Below are 13,615 nucleotides of genomic sequence, written 5' to 3'. Positions count from 1 at the left end.
TGTCGCGAACGAAACTCAATTCAATTCGAATATTGATACTTTGGAACGGGTAATGTGCGAACGTGAAAATTAGTTGTTTATCACTATCGACAATTGACGAAAATGTGAAAACGAGGTGAAGCTAGACGACGAGCGACTTTTTGTTGGGAGGCTTGCGTAATTCATCATATTTACACGGTGTACTCATTATTTATTTTATAATTCGTTTATTTTTACAGCCTCAGTTACATAAGTTTTAAGGAGCCGAATCCTTAATTATATTTTAATAACTATATACATTAACAATTTCCTTAAATCTATGGTTTGGTAAGGTTTTTACTCTAAACTAGAGTCGACCGCGAGGGTGACATATTTTTTCAGGAAAATGATAGGGTATAAGGTATATAGGAAGAAAGGAGAATATAGGGATATAGGCACAATTACACACGAAAATTGATAGCTTTAAGAAAAACATATATTTGGAACATGTCATCAAGGTCTAACCGGGCCAACACATCTCTCACCGGTACATTGGGCTGTCTTACTCGGGCCTGATAGGAGTTTTCTAAATTCGATTTGGCGACAAGATACATCTCGCATGACCAAATAACGTGCTCGATGTCGTGATAACCATGGCCACAAACGCAGAGATGGTTGCTGACATGATTGAAACGAAACAGTGGCGCATCTTACGAACAGTGATTTGACATGAGTCGGGAGAAGATTCGAATAAAGTCCGGACTTTTGAACCACGGTAACTTTAGGGATAATCGAATGAAACTAAAGAATGAAATTCATTGAAGGCGATTTGACGCTGATGAATGTCGCCTTCAAATTGCCTACAATTGCTCTACAATTTGTTCTTTGACACCACACTGTTATCTCAAATGCTTCCGCTGTAAATTTATTTTAAGTATCTTTTAAAACCACAAAGTCCTCTCCACTGTGTTCACGCTGGCAATAGACATGGTTTTGGCTGGATTGAAATGAAATTGCGCCTTTGGCTTTAGCTGGTTTGAAATGAATTGAGATTTTGTGCGTTAATAGCTCCTAAACAACTGAACAAAATGGTATGATAAACACTTCATTCGAAAGATAAAATGTCTACGCGTTATATGATTGTTACTTTAGATCCAAAAACTTGTTTCAATAGCCCCAAAATTGCTTTCAAAACAGGCATTTGAAATCATAGCAATCGGTATATAAGCGAGTATCGCTCGGAAATCCACTCAGCTATGATTACGCAACGATTGAGGTACGATCGCTGGAATGGATGGAAGTTTCCCTAACACAGACTTCTAAACCATAGAGCCAGGGGAAATCGGCATTGCAAAATAGACGTGAGCAGCGAGTACTTTTGTATTCGTTTGCGATTTTGCAAATTGGAATGTTTCCCTAACACAGATTTCATAAACATGTAGCCTGGGGAAATTGGCATTGCAAAACAGATGCAAACTACGGATACTTTTGTACTCGCTTGCATTTTTGTAAACCGGAATATGTTTTCCCAATACAGATTCTGAAACCAAGAAGCTGCGAAAATCGGCATTGCAGATACATTCAAGTCGGCAATACGTTTATACCCCCAATCATTTTCACACTCCGGAATTCGTTTTGCTATCACGTCTATAAAAGCGGGTACAAATGTAACGCTTTGGCTCGATTATTCAAGACTGCGATAACTACTACCATAATGCATGAATTGACTTAAATTGGGATTTGTTTGCAATTGAATTCGTAAATAGTTTCATTCATTCACTAGTTTAATCAATTCACACAAAAGATAGCTCTGCGCAGCGGCGATATCGTACCGAATGAGGAACATCCGAGGTGGGATTATTGCTAATTGAAGAAATACGATAGATTACTAAGCCAACGGCAGTCCTACGTCAACCTTGTGGTTATATCATAGGTATGACCCATCCATAATTTTTCTCTCTCACAACTCAAATGGCAAACCGTAAAAACACTCACCTGAATTGGAGTTTATCACATATCGGGCATGTAGTTACTTCAAATGCTGTTTTTTGCAATCCCCATTTTATTTTCTTTCCTTTTTTTCTCTCCCTTTCTTTTCTTTTGATTTGTTTTCTTTCCTTTTCTTTTCTTTTCTTTTCTTGTCTATTCTTTTCTTAGCCATTCCATATGAACCCGATATAGTGGTTTTTAGATTTTCGTGAAAAGTGGAAATTTCGTTCCGTATCGTAAATATAAGTGCTCATTTCCATATTAGAGGGGTCCGAGAAATAATTTTTTTCAACCTTTTCCAAAAACAACTTTCTTCAAAAATATTAAACTTGCTAAAGAATTGTTTTTGTAATTGTTGATTGTATTTGTTTTTTTCTATAGTTTACTCGGTTGAAGATAGAGAGTATTATACCTTTCAATATTTTTTCTTGAAAGTTGAGTTTCCTTTCAGAGAGGCTTTTTATCTTTTTTAAGTTATTATGAGAAGTATGATATTTCTAAATGTTTTCAGTCTTCGTTCACTATTTTCTTTTCTTTTCTTTTCTTTTCTTTTCTTTTCTTTTCTTTTCTTTTCTTTTCTTTTCTTTTCTTTTCTTTTCTTTTCTTTTCTTTTCTTTTCTTTTCTTTTCTTTTCTTTTCTTTTCTTTTCTTTTCTTTTCTTTTCTTTTCTTTTCTTTTCTTTTCTTTTCTTTTCTTTTCTTTTCTTTTCTTTTCTTTTCTTTTCTTTTCTTTTCTTTTCTTTTCTTTTCTTTTCTTTTCTTTTCTTTTCTTTTCTTTTCTTTTCTTTTCTTTTCTTTTCTTTTCTTTTCTTTTCTTTTCTTTTCTTTTCTTTTCTTTTCTTTTCTTTTCTTTTCTTTTCTTTTCTTTTCTTTTCTTTTCTTTTCTTTTCTTTTCTTTTCTTTTCTTTTCTTTTCTTTTCTTTTCTTTTCTTTTCTTTTCTTTTCTTTTCTTTTCTTTTCTTTTCTTTTCTTTTCTTTTCTTTTCTTTTCTTTTCTTTTCTTTTCTTTTCTTTTCTTTTCTTTTCTTTTCTTTTCTTTTCTTTTCTTTTCTTTTCTTTTCTTTTCTTTTCTTTTCTTTTCTTTTCTTTTCTTTTTCTTTTTCTGACCGAGGAATTGTCGGACAATCGCGCAGGTGCTAAGGATGACCGACTTTTGGATGCCGGCCAATTCCTTCTCGATGTTCAACACCTTTAGCGCTTCCAGAAGTGTCTTCGGGATAATTCCAGTTCCAGAGAGAACGACTGGAACAATTCTTGGGACCTCCCTTAGCCCCCACAGTTCCTTGAGCTCCACGGCCAATGGTCGGTACTTGCAGATTTTGCGACCGTGGGTCTCCTCCAGATTCTGGTTCAGTGGAATAGCGACATCGATGATGGTGACTTTGCGGTCGCTCTTGTCGTAAACCATTATATCTGGCCGGTTGTGGTGGATCGAGAGGTCGGTCAGAACAGTGCGATCCCAGTACAGCTTGAAACGGTCATTTTCCAGGACAGGTGCAGGCAGGTACCGGTAGTTTGGTACGTTGTCTTCCAGTAGAGCACATTGGAGCGCCAGTTGTCGATGAACAATACGGGCCACGTTGTTGTGGCGCTCGGTGTAGGCTGCGTTGGCCAAAACGGGACAGCCTCCCATAATGTGTTCTATGTTTTCACCTGGTTGATGGCACATCCGGCAAATGTCATCAACGTCTTGATGCCAGACGTACCGCCTGCAGTTTCTCGTCGGCATTATCCTGTCCTGGATGGCTATCATGTCGGCTTCTACTACTGAAGAGAGTTCACCACGCGTTAGCCACAGATTAGATGCGGCCTTGTCGACGTGTGGCCGGTCCAGTTGATGGGGGTGGGCACCATGCACTGCCTTCTGCTTCCAAGCTGCAATCTTCTCCTCCACTGTCTTCAGATTGCAGTTTAGTTGGTACTCCGCTTGCGCCAAGTGCAGAGCGCTGTATCCTCTGTCAGCGGCGCAGACAGCCCGGTATAGCGCGTTTTGGTTGGCGCGTTCTGCGAAGTACTCGCGCAGTTGTCGTACCTGGGCAACACACAGTGCAGAAATGTCGACGATTCCAAGTCCCCCTTCTTTGCGTGGTAGTGAAACTCTCTCCAGTGCCGATTGAGGATGGTGCATGCCGGCCTCTTTGAATGCTTTCCTCATCCTCCTCTCAAGGTCCTCTAGGTCAGTTTTGCTCCATTTGACTACACCAAAACTGAAGGTCAGCAGGGGAACCGCGAATGTGTTGATCGCGCGTACCTTGTTCCCCGCGTTGAGGAAAGTCCTCAGGACACAGTTCACTCGACTCAAGAACTTGACTCGCAGCTCCGTCTTGATGTCGGAGTGGCGAATCCCGGTGAGCTGTCGGAATCCAAGATATTTATAGGATTCGCCACGAACCATGTCTCTTATAAACTCGCCGTCATAGACCTCGTAGCCTCCGGATTCGGTAAGTTGTCCTTTCAGCAGGTGGACACAGCGACACTTGTCGAGGCCGAACTCCATACAGATGTCCCTGCTTATGTCTTCGACAACCCGGATAGCTACACCTAGACGCTGACGTGAATCAGCGTAGACCTTGAGATCGTCCATGTAAAAGGTATGGGTCACTTCTTCGTGGGCGCCGTCTCCATACCTTATTTTATAGCCATGACCGTTTCTATTGAGCGTCCTACTGAGGGGGTTCAGTGCCAGACAAAACCAAAGCGGGCTGAAAGAGTCGCCTTGGAATATCCCCCTCTTTATCTGCAGCGTTCTAGACTGCAACACATTTTCCCCATCACTAAGGTGCAGAGACGTGCTCCACTGCCTCATCGCATGCTGCAGGAACCTAACGACGACGGGATCAATTTTGTAGAGCTCCAATACCCGGACGAGAAACGAGTGAGGTATGGAGTCATAAGCCTTCCTGTAATCGATATAGGCCATGCTTAGGTTCCGCTGGTTATAAACCGCCTGGCCGACTATGGCTGCGTCGATGATGGCCTGGTCTTTGCAGCCATGCGTATTTTTTCTGCATCCTTTCTGCTCTTCTGCGATGATATGGTGTTGTTCGCAGTGGGCAGAAACTTTGGCGGTTATGATGCTGCTTAATATCTTGTACAGACTCGATAGGCACGTTATCGGTCTGTACTTTGATGGGTTCAATGTGTTGCTGTCTTTCGGGAGGAGGAATGTGACGCCACGGGTGGCGAATTCAGGGAGGTTGTGTGGGTCACGTAGCACCTTATTGAAGCACTCAGCTATCTTTTGATGTGCGACGGTCAGCTTCTTGTGCCAGAAGTTCTGAGCACCATCGGGGCCCGGTGCTGCCCAGTTCCTCAGGTACCGCGAGGCTTCGCGGACATCGTTCTCTTCGACGATGATAGCTGGCATCTCTCCAATTTCACCACAACTCTCCTCCTCCCGTCTTAACCACATTTGCCCGTCGCGATGTTGTACTGGGGTCTCCCAAATACCAGCCCAGAAGTTCGTCACATCGCTAATATCTGGCAAACCTTCGCGGTAGTCGGGCTTCTCGTCGCTAATGTGGTCGTAGAACGCTTTTTCGTTATCTCTGAACATCCGATTTTGTTCCTGGCGCTTTGCAGAGTCAGAGTAACGTTTCAGCCGTTTAGTTAGGACGCTCAATTGCTGTACCAGTGTGTCGAGTTTTTCCGTCAGCTGGTGAGCTCCCAGCTGGCGAAGTTCAGTAGGCCGCACGATCACAGCAACTTTGCGACATAATTTCGCCGATCTGCTGCCTCTTTTGTACGCCATCAGTCTTCCAATTGCGGCGCGCTTGTTTAGGATCCGTTGCTCCAATCTCCTTCGCCATGGAGGCTCACGCCTTTCACGGAGATGTTGGAGCAGTCCGCCTCTTGGCCTAATACGGTATCCTAAACTTTTGGCGGTCGCCACAGCAGCACAGTAAACTTTCAGTTGCAGCTCCTCCATGTTCTCAGCATCAACCAAGTGCAGCGGAAGAACGTGCTCGTTCATGAGCTTTACTGCACTTGTCAGCCTGCGGGAATGCTGCAACTTCGGGATCCTGGGGCGCGACAATGGGTCTGTGTCGCGGAACTGTGAGATCGCCTCGTCGTAGTGGAAGACCAGATCGCGTAGTAGTTGTTGATCTGGCTGTGGGTCTTCCGGCTCAGGGGGTTGTTGTACTGTGGCCTCCACTGGTGCTGATTCGCGTGCCCCACTCGCGAATGAATTGCTCAGCCGTACTGAACTTCGTCTCGACACATCGCTTGCTCTGTTGTTCCTGGAGCTTATTTCTCTCTGCACCTGCTGCTTGATCTCGTCGATTTGCGTTTGGGAGAGCATGTTGTTGCGTACTATCGCTCTACGCCTCGCGTTCATCGCGTTCTGATCAAGCCTCCCGACGAACTCTGGATACGCTTCCTCGAACATTGTTAGTATTCGAGGGCGACCGCTCATGTCCGTCTCCAAAGCAGTGCAGATGTAATAGGCGCGGATCACGAATTCATTCATTTCGTGTGTCCACATGATCCGGCGTCTAGTGGTACCCACAAGTGTGGACGACTGTCGTCTGGCAGTCGCAACACGTCTCGTAGGCGCAGCGTTTCTTGGGTGATGTCGATGGCTGCTGTTTCCGTGTGGCGGTAGCTCTTCGGGTTGAACCCGGCTGGTGGCCCGCTCTTGCACATCGCCTTCCAGCCGCTGGCCGCTCGCTCTTACGCCCGTTCCAGGACCAGCTCCAGTTCGGGGACCCTCCTCGGGTGATCGCATTCTAATTACTCTTCGTGAACGTAGCTCCATTTTCTGGGTGTATCTCCTTTGCCCGGGAGACAGCGGGTTGGCAAGGCCTCCATGACCCGGGAGGCCTTCCCCGGGAGAGATATAGCGCTCTGACTCGCTCGCACCCCCTCACTTAGCCACTTTCGACACCCGTTCTCGGAGCCAAGACCAGGTGTGTGTTTCCAGTTCACGCCCGATCTAAAAATGTCGTCATATGATCTTCGTGGAGGCGTGAGATAGGAACATTTGAGACCAACAGGCAGGCTCCTACCCTATGTTGATCCCCATTTGAGAACCAACTATATTTTCTTTTCTTTTCTTTTCTTTTCTTTTCTTTTCTTTTCTTTTCTTTTCTTTTCTTTTCTTTTCTTTTCTTTTCTTTTCTTTTCTTTTCTTTTCTTTTCTTTTCTTTTCTTTTCTTTTCTTTTCTTTTCTTTTCTTTTCTTTTCTTTTCTTTTCTTTTCTTTTCTTTTCTTTTCTTTTCTTTTCTTTTCTTTTCTTTTCTTTTCTTTTCTTTTCTTTTCTTTTCTTTTCTTTTCTTTTCTTTTCTTTTCTTTTCTTTTCTTTTCTTTTCTTTTCTTTTCTTTTCTTTTCTTTTCTTTTCTTTTCTTTTCTTTTCTTTTCTTTTCTTTTCTTTTCTTTTCTTTTCTTTTCTTTTCTTTTCTTTTCTTTTCTTTTCTTTTCTTTTCTTTTCTTTTCTTTTCTTTTCTTTTCTTTTCTTTTCTTTTCTTTTCTTTTCTTTTCTTTTCTTTTCTTTTCTTTTCTTTTCTTTTCTTTTCTTTTCTTTTCTTTTCTTTTCTTTTCTTTTCTTTTCTTTTCTTTTCTTTTCTTTTCTTTATCTATCAATTCATAAAAAGGTTGTTATACAAGAATTCTTCATCACCGTAGAATCATTGAATTTAATAATTCAACTGCGAATATATGATATAATTATTATATATGACGGAATTCATGCCAATTCTACTAGCCGTTGATAAAACCGTCCCAGGTTTCAATGAAACTTAATGTGTATAATAATATTGACCATTGAAAGAGTTTTGCGTGCTTCAAATTTGACTGTTTGAAAAGGGTCTAAGTATAAATATTAAGTATTAAGTAAGATTCTAACTCAAAAACTATAAAACCCATAGAAAAAAAAATGTGGGAAATTATAGGCAAAACTCAAAAGATTTTGCAAAAGTAAATTTAAAATGTACTTTTTTCTAAATGGTTGATTTATTTTCTAACAACTTTGTCAAACATCATATTTTATGTATCGCGCATCTAGATTTTGAGTAACGATGTTTTGAAAAACAAGTTCAATGTTTCTGCAGACGCCCTTATAAAAAATCAGTTACAATTAAAATTGGTTTTTGGTAGCTTCCATCATTTATTAATTGCTCTATATGAGAATGCAGAATTCAATGACAGCGAGACTCAATAGACCGAGTACATTGAACATACCGTAAAGTTGCGATGGTCAATCTATATATATTTATATATATATATATATATATATATATATATATATATATATATATATATATATATATATATATATATATATATATATATATATATATATACAAATCTCGTGTCACGATGTTCGTGGTCGAACTCCTCCGAAACGGCTCGATCGATTTTTATGAAACGTTGCACAGAAAACTTGGTAGACATGTGAATAGGTCGCAGACTATATATGGTACCGCTAGGGTATGGATTACTATATATTTAATGCCGATTAGGGTGGTCTTATGCCAAAAAAAAATCAAATTGTTTTTAGTTTTTTTTTATCTTAAATTTGACTTCAAAATATGCGTATAAACTTAAATTTTCACCCCCATAACCTATTTTCCGTAGCCATATTAGTATCTTTATATATAAAAGAAGGATTTCCCCACGTACGTGTAAAATCTCATCACGGGAGAACGGCTGATCAGTTCTACGCCATCGGTATATTTTGCGAGTTTATCTTACCCAAATTACAATAATAGATTACTTAGGAAAATATTTGAGATTGTTAGAAACATTCGAAAACATTGACTATGCACATCTATATATATAAAAATAGATTTCTGTCTGTCTGTCTGTCTGATTCTTATGGACTCGGAAACTACTGAACCGATCAACATGAAAATTGGTATGTAGGGGTTTTTGGTGCCGGGGAAGGTTTTCGTGATAGTTTGAGACCCCTCCCCCACTCCAAGGGTGGGGGGGGTCGTGCGGTGGGCTGCCATGCAAATTAAACACAAAATTCTCATTACTCGGGAATTAATAAAGCAAATGAAACGAAATTTGACATATGGAGGTTTTAGGGTGCAATAAATTATTCAATGGTGGTTGGAGTCTCCACCCCTCTCTCTAAGGGGGGGCTGCCATACAAATGAAACAAAAATTTCTGCACCACTCGGAAATTAATCAAGTAAATGTTGTAAATGTTTTTATGGTGGTTAGATACTCCTCCCCCTCTCTTAGAGGGGGCTGTCATACAAATGAAACACAAACTTCTGCATAATTCGAAAACTAATCAAGCAAATGGAACCAAATTTGGCATGTGGAGGTTTTAGGGTGCAAGAAACATTTCTAAGGCGGTTCAACACTCCTCCCATCTTTCTGAGGGGGCGGGGCTGTCATACAAATGAAACACAAATTTCTGCATAACTCGAGAACTAATCAAGCACAATTTGGGATGTGAGGGTTTTTGGGTATGAGAAATGTTTCTATGATGGTATGACACCCCTCCAAACATGACAATTGAAAATTTTCGGAAAACTCTGAAGGAAAAACGGAAAATTCGGAAAATTAAATTCCCATATGCGCTAGCGAAATTGATCTTTGTTCGAAACTGGAAATGGATTTTGATGTATCTCCTATATCTTCTTCTATCTATACCAAAAAAAGGATGTGTTGATAAGAGGAGAACTCGAGGAAGGAATTGTCCGATTTAGGGCTGTCTTTATTCTATCATATTTTATGTATCAAACATTTATTCCATGTAACGGAGAAACATGTTATTTGCAAGTGGTTGAAAAATCTTGAACGAGAATTGTGTCTGAAAATAATCTGCTATTATAATGATGAGTTTTGTTAGAAATACTAAGAATTTTATAATAAAAGGTAAATTCAACGGGGTCGATTAGAAGATCAATCAATGAACAGTTTATTAATCAGACTCAATTACTTATTATCTAACGTTTACAGAGTCAAATTTCACCTTAAAATATAACTTATTTTCTATATAATGAGGACTAACAATTTAATAATAACTAAATCTAACACTAGATTAATTGGACCGGATTAGGATTTAGGACTAGCATGGAGCGAGTGGGGTAGTTTGGTTTGATGAGGAGGGAAGGAATCAAACAGAGATATAATTTTTTTTTGATAAATTGGTAAAAAGAAAGCATAAGGTTAAGGTCGCGACTAGCTAAGATGTCTCTAACCGGTAAGTCAGATTGCCTTCCCAGTGCCCTGAGTGAATCCGATAGGTGAGCCCTGGCAGAATAAAAGTTGCTACAGAACCAGACCACATGCTCGATGTCATGATAACCATCACCACAAACACAAATATTACTATCAACGATCCCAATGCCAAAATTTTGTAGGCAATATAGTTTTCGAATAAGAATTTTTTGTAAAAAACTAAGAAAAAAAACTTTCTCCCTTTTCAAAAAGTAGTATAATTTTCAAATGGCTATTTCAAGTATGCAAAGTTGTTTTGACGAACAATCACTTTACACACACAACGTTGCAATGCAATCTAAAATGGTGCTCCCAATTCCTACGACGAGTTGACATGAAATTCGTTGTATGCTTTATTTGAATTGGCGGCTAAAGGATCATTTAAATATTTTACATCGGAGTGGTCTTATTGTTTTGTCCGACACTGTACCAACAAATAGTCGAGCTATAAACGTTTTCATATTTTTCGTTACATATTCAATTTCTTCCGAACCTACGTTTTGGATAAGATATATTTTTGTTAAAAGTTATTCACAGTTAAAAGAAGTTTCGCAGAACGTATTTCAAAAAATGAGAAAAAAGATTAGAGAGGATTCTCTATAGTTCACCCTGGATGATAGAGATATTTTCAATGGCACAAAAATTCTGGAACGCCGTAGATTCATCCATTATCAGAATAAATATATCTATGACATTTAAAAGTATTGGACTAAGGGATCTTGAATTGAAATAAACACAATAGAAAAACAAGTAGAGGTAAAAATTATAAAAAAAATGAAAACATATTTTTGATAACTAAATTGAGAATGCATCAAGCAAGTTACTAATAATTTCCTACCGAAAGAAGTTCATTTCATAGACAGACAAATGAAAGTAAAACGAATGGCTTAACCGGAAAAACTAAATAGATAAAAAAAACAAGCCAATGGGTTGTTTTCCTCCGCTTTTTTCCAACGCAGCACGACGGTCCACTAACCAATAGGGTATACAGTTACTTACTCTTGGGTTACTGATAAAGGCACACCCGGTCTGCACGACTATACGCATAAATAAGCAAGGCCCCTTCCCACCCTAGTTCAACAGTATGGGCGCTACGCGTTGTATTCCCCATGTATGATCCGCTCAAATAACCACTTTTCACTTCAACTGTCGTCTCTGCAACAATCTATATGTTGCTTACACCTATTTGTGGGTGCATAAGCTCATTAATCAAAAAAACGATCATGAAACAAATAGTGGATATCCACTGAAAATATTTTCCATTTAAGCATCGTTATTTTTCACGCTGACATATATCATTATTAAAATGTCTACCCCACGATTCCATATACATATCTTCCCATTTTGAACTTAATGCAATATTAAAACCTCACCGGAAAAAGGGTCACCTGCAATACGTTCTGTTTACTTCCACCGGGTAAAATAACAAACCGAGGCGAGGCGGAATCTGAAGCTGTAAGTCGGTGGATCTCAAAACGAACTTTTGTTTTGATTTATCCAACTCGGGGTTACTCACGCTAAACCGAACCGAACTCTGTTCCCTCTCGGTGGGGTTCTATTTTCTTGGAAGACCTCAGCGGGAAATCTCTCCCTGACGCACGTTTGGCCAGAATTTACAGCTGTAATTCTCGACCCGCAACCAAACGGTGATAGGCACGAGTCGGTAGTCTCAATCCGGAAATCCGGGAAAGGGGCTCGCCAACCGATAGGGGGCACTATCCACCGACAACAGCTTTTGTCCAATGCGTAACGATTTCGGTTGATCCCACTTTCCGACCGGCACCAGAGAGCGGAGAACATAATAAAAATTTACGATTAAAATTTGTTTTCAACCCATCGTGTTATCGGAAGACCACTTGCCGAACGTGAGGATGTGCCGAACGAACGGAATCCATTTACCGGCGAGGTTTGCTTTGGCTAATGGGAAGGACGACCACCGCAATCCGTTGGGCAGCAAACAAACAAAGCCGGTATCTGCAGGGAAGCAAGGATGTGTGTGCACTGAGTGAAATTAAATTTTACGACTCGGATTCAAATCCATGAGAGCGCAAGAGGGCAGCACCGACTCCACCAACTGCAGGCAACACGCTTGCTGCAGTGAAAAAGTTAGGTCCCTCCGACGAATAACTTCTCGATGCGGTTGATGATCCACTCGGATGTGTATGTAGCAGCTTCCGGTTGCTATTCTTTGGGATAACCCGCTGCGGAAATGTAGTGCGATTTGGTTGGGAGATATTGGCCGTTAAAAATTCACGGATTACATTACAAAGTTGCTCGATGTGAAATTGAAATTGACGATTCGTAGTGATTCTGCAAAAACAAATCATATGTTTAAGGTTTGAAAAATAGTATTGATTTCAAAAAGCCAAACATTATCTGGATACTACGAAGGTTAAGCAGCAATACTAGTGTTGCTAATCTTCGTATGGCTTCAACTAGATTCAATAGATAGGGTAAGCGGGAACAGTTTGGAGCTCCTAAGTAAATCGCCTAATATTTCCGAACCAATACGGTCTAAATGAAAAAAAAACCGTTGTACAAGACAATTTATAGTAAAAGGAAATTGTAAAGGGTCAAAGGGTAATCAATCAATGAAGAGTTCAGTGATTGAACTCACTAACGTTCACTTAGTAAGAAAACGTGGATGTTTGAAAGTATTCAAATCAAAAAATCTATTTTGGGCGAGACGAAGTTCGTCGGGTCAGCTAGTTTCTAATATTTATGTACGTCGGGTATGGTAGCTTCGGAATCACGGAATCACGAAACCAGTTGTGTATCGGGATTAGGTAACAGTTACAGTTTTGATAAAGTAAAGTTTGGACCCTCTGATAGTCAACCTCAGCGACCATTTTATTCCACGATCTCTTCATGTCTGCGGCATCGCGAGACACTTTGGCACCCTTCTTCAATTTCTGCTTGATAATTGCCCATTATCCTTCCATTGGAAAGAATTGGGGGCTGTTGGGAGGATTAAGGTCATCTTCAATGTAATCAACCTCATTGTTGTGTGGCATGTCCAGTTTTGGCAACACGGGCATCGTCAGTTTAGCGATCAAGTGAACTGGACACACGGCACATTTTCCGCCATCTTATCAGTCACGATAGCACTGAAGCTCTTCTCGACTGTAGTGGCAGCTTGCCAAACTTTATCCGACCTTTGTGAACTTTGAACGGGAGGAGACGGTTCTTCGTGCACTCTTCCCTATACATTTTCGAGTCCATTATATTGTATCAAACCAAAAAATTGGTTGCAACCAAATCAGTTTGTGAAGATCCAGTATTGCAGAAATGTGTTGATTCGAAATCCACCTCTGGTGTCTCTGTTTCAAAATCCGCTAGCCATTTTTACAGCCAAATAACGTTTAAAACTAAACTCACGATAAATTTAGTATAAATTCGAATCAATGATCAATGAATCTATATATATATATATATATATATATATATATATATATATATATATATATATATATATATATATATATATATAT

The 13,615-nt window shown here is 40.0% G+C and overlaps 1 protein-coding gene across 1 annotated transcript in view; it reads left to right on the top strand.

The window, feature by feature from the left end:
• LOC129764690 (heparan sulfate 2-O-sulfotransferase pipe) overlaps positions 1-13,615 on the top strand; it is a 577,061-nt gene that overhangs the window by 447,426 nt on the left and 116,020 nt on the right. The window lies entirely within an intron of this gene.

This window comes from Toxorhynchites rutilus, chromosome 2 (genome assembly GCF_029784135.1).
Source record: "Toxorhynchites rutilus septentrionalis strain SRP chromosome 2, ASM2978413v1, whole genome shotgun sequence".
NCBI classification, from domain to species: domain Eukaryota; kingdom Metazoa; phylum Arthropoda; class Insecta; order Diptera; family Culicidae; genus Toxorhynchites; species Toxorhynchites rutilus.
Note: the sequence above shows the minus strand (reverse complement) of the source record. Positions and strands in the feature narration are given on the sequence as shown.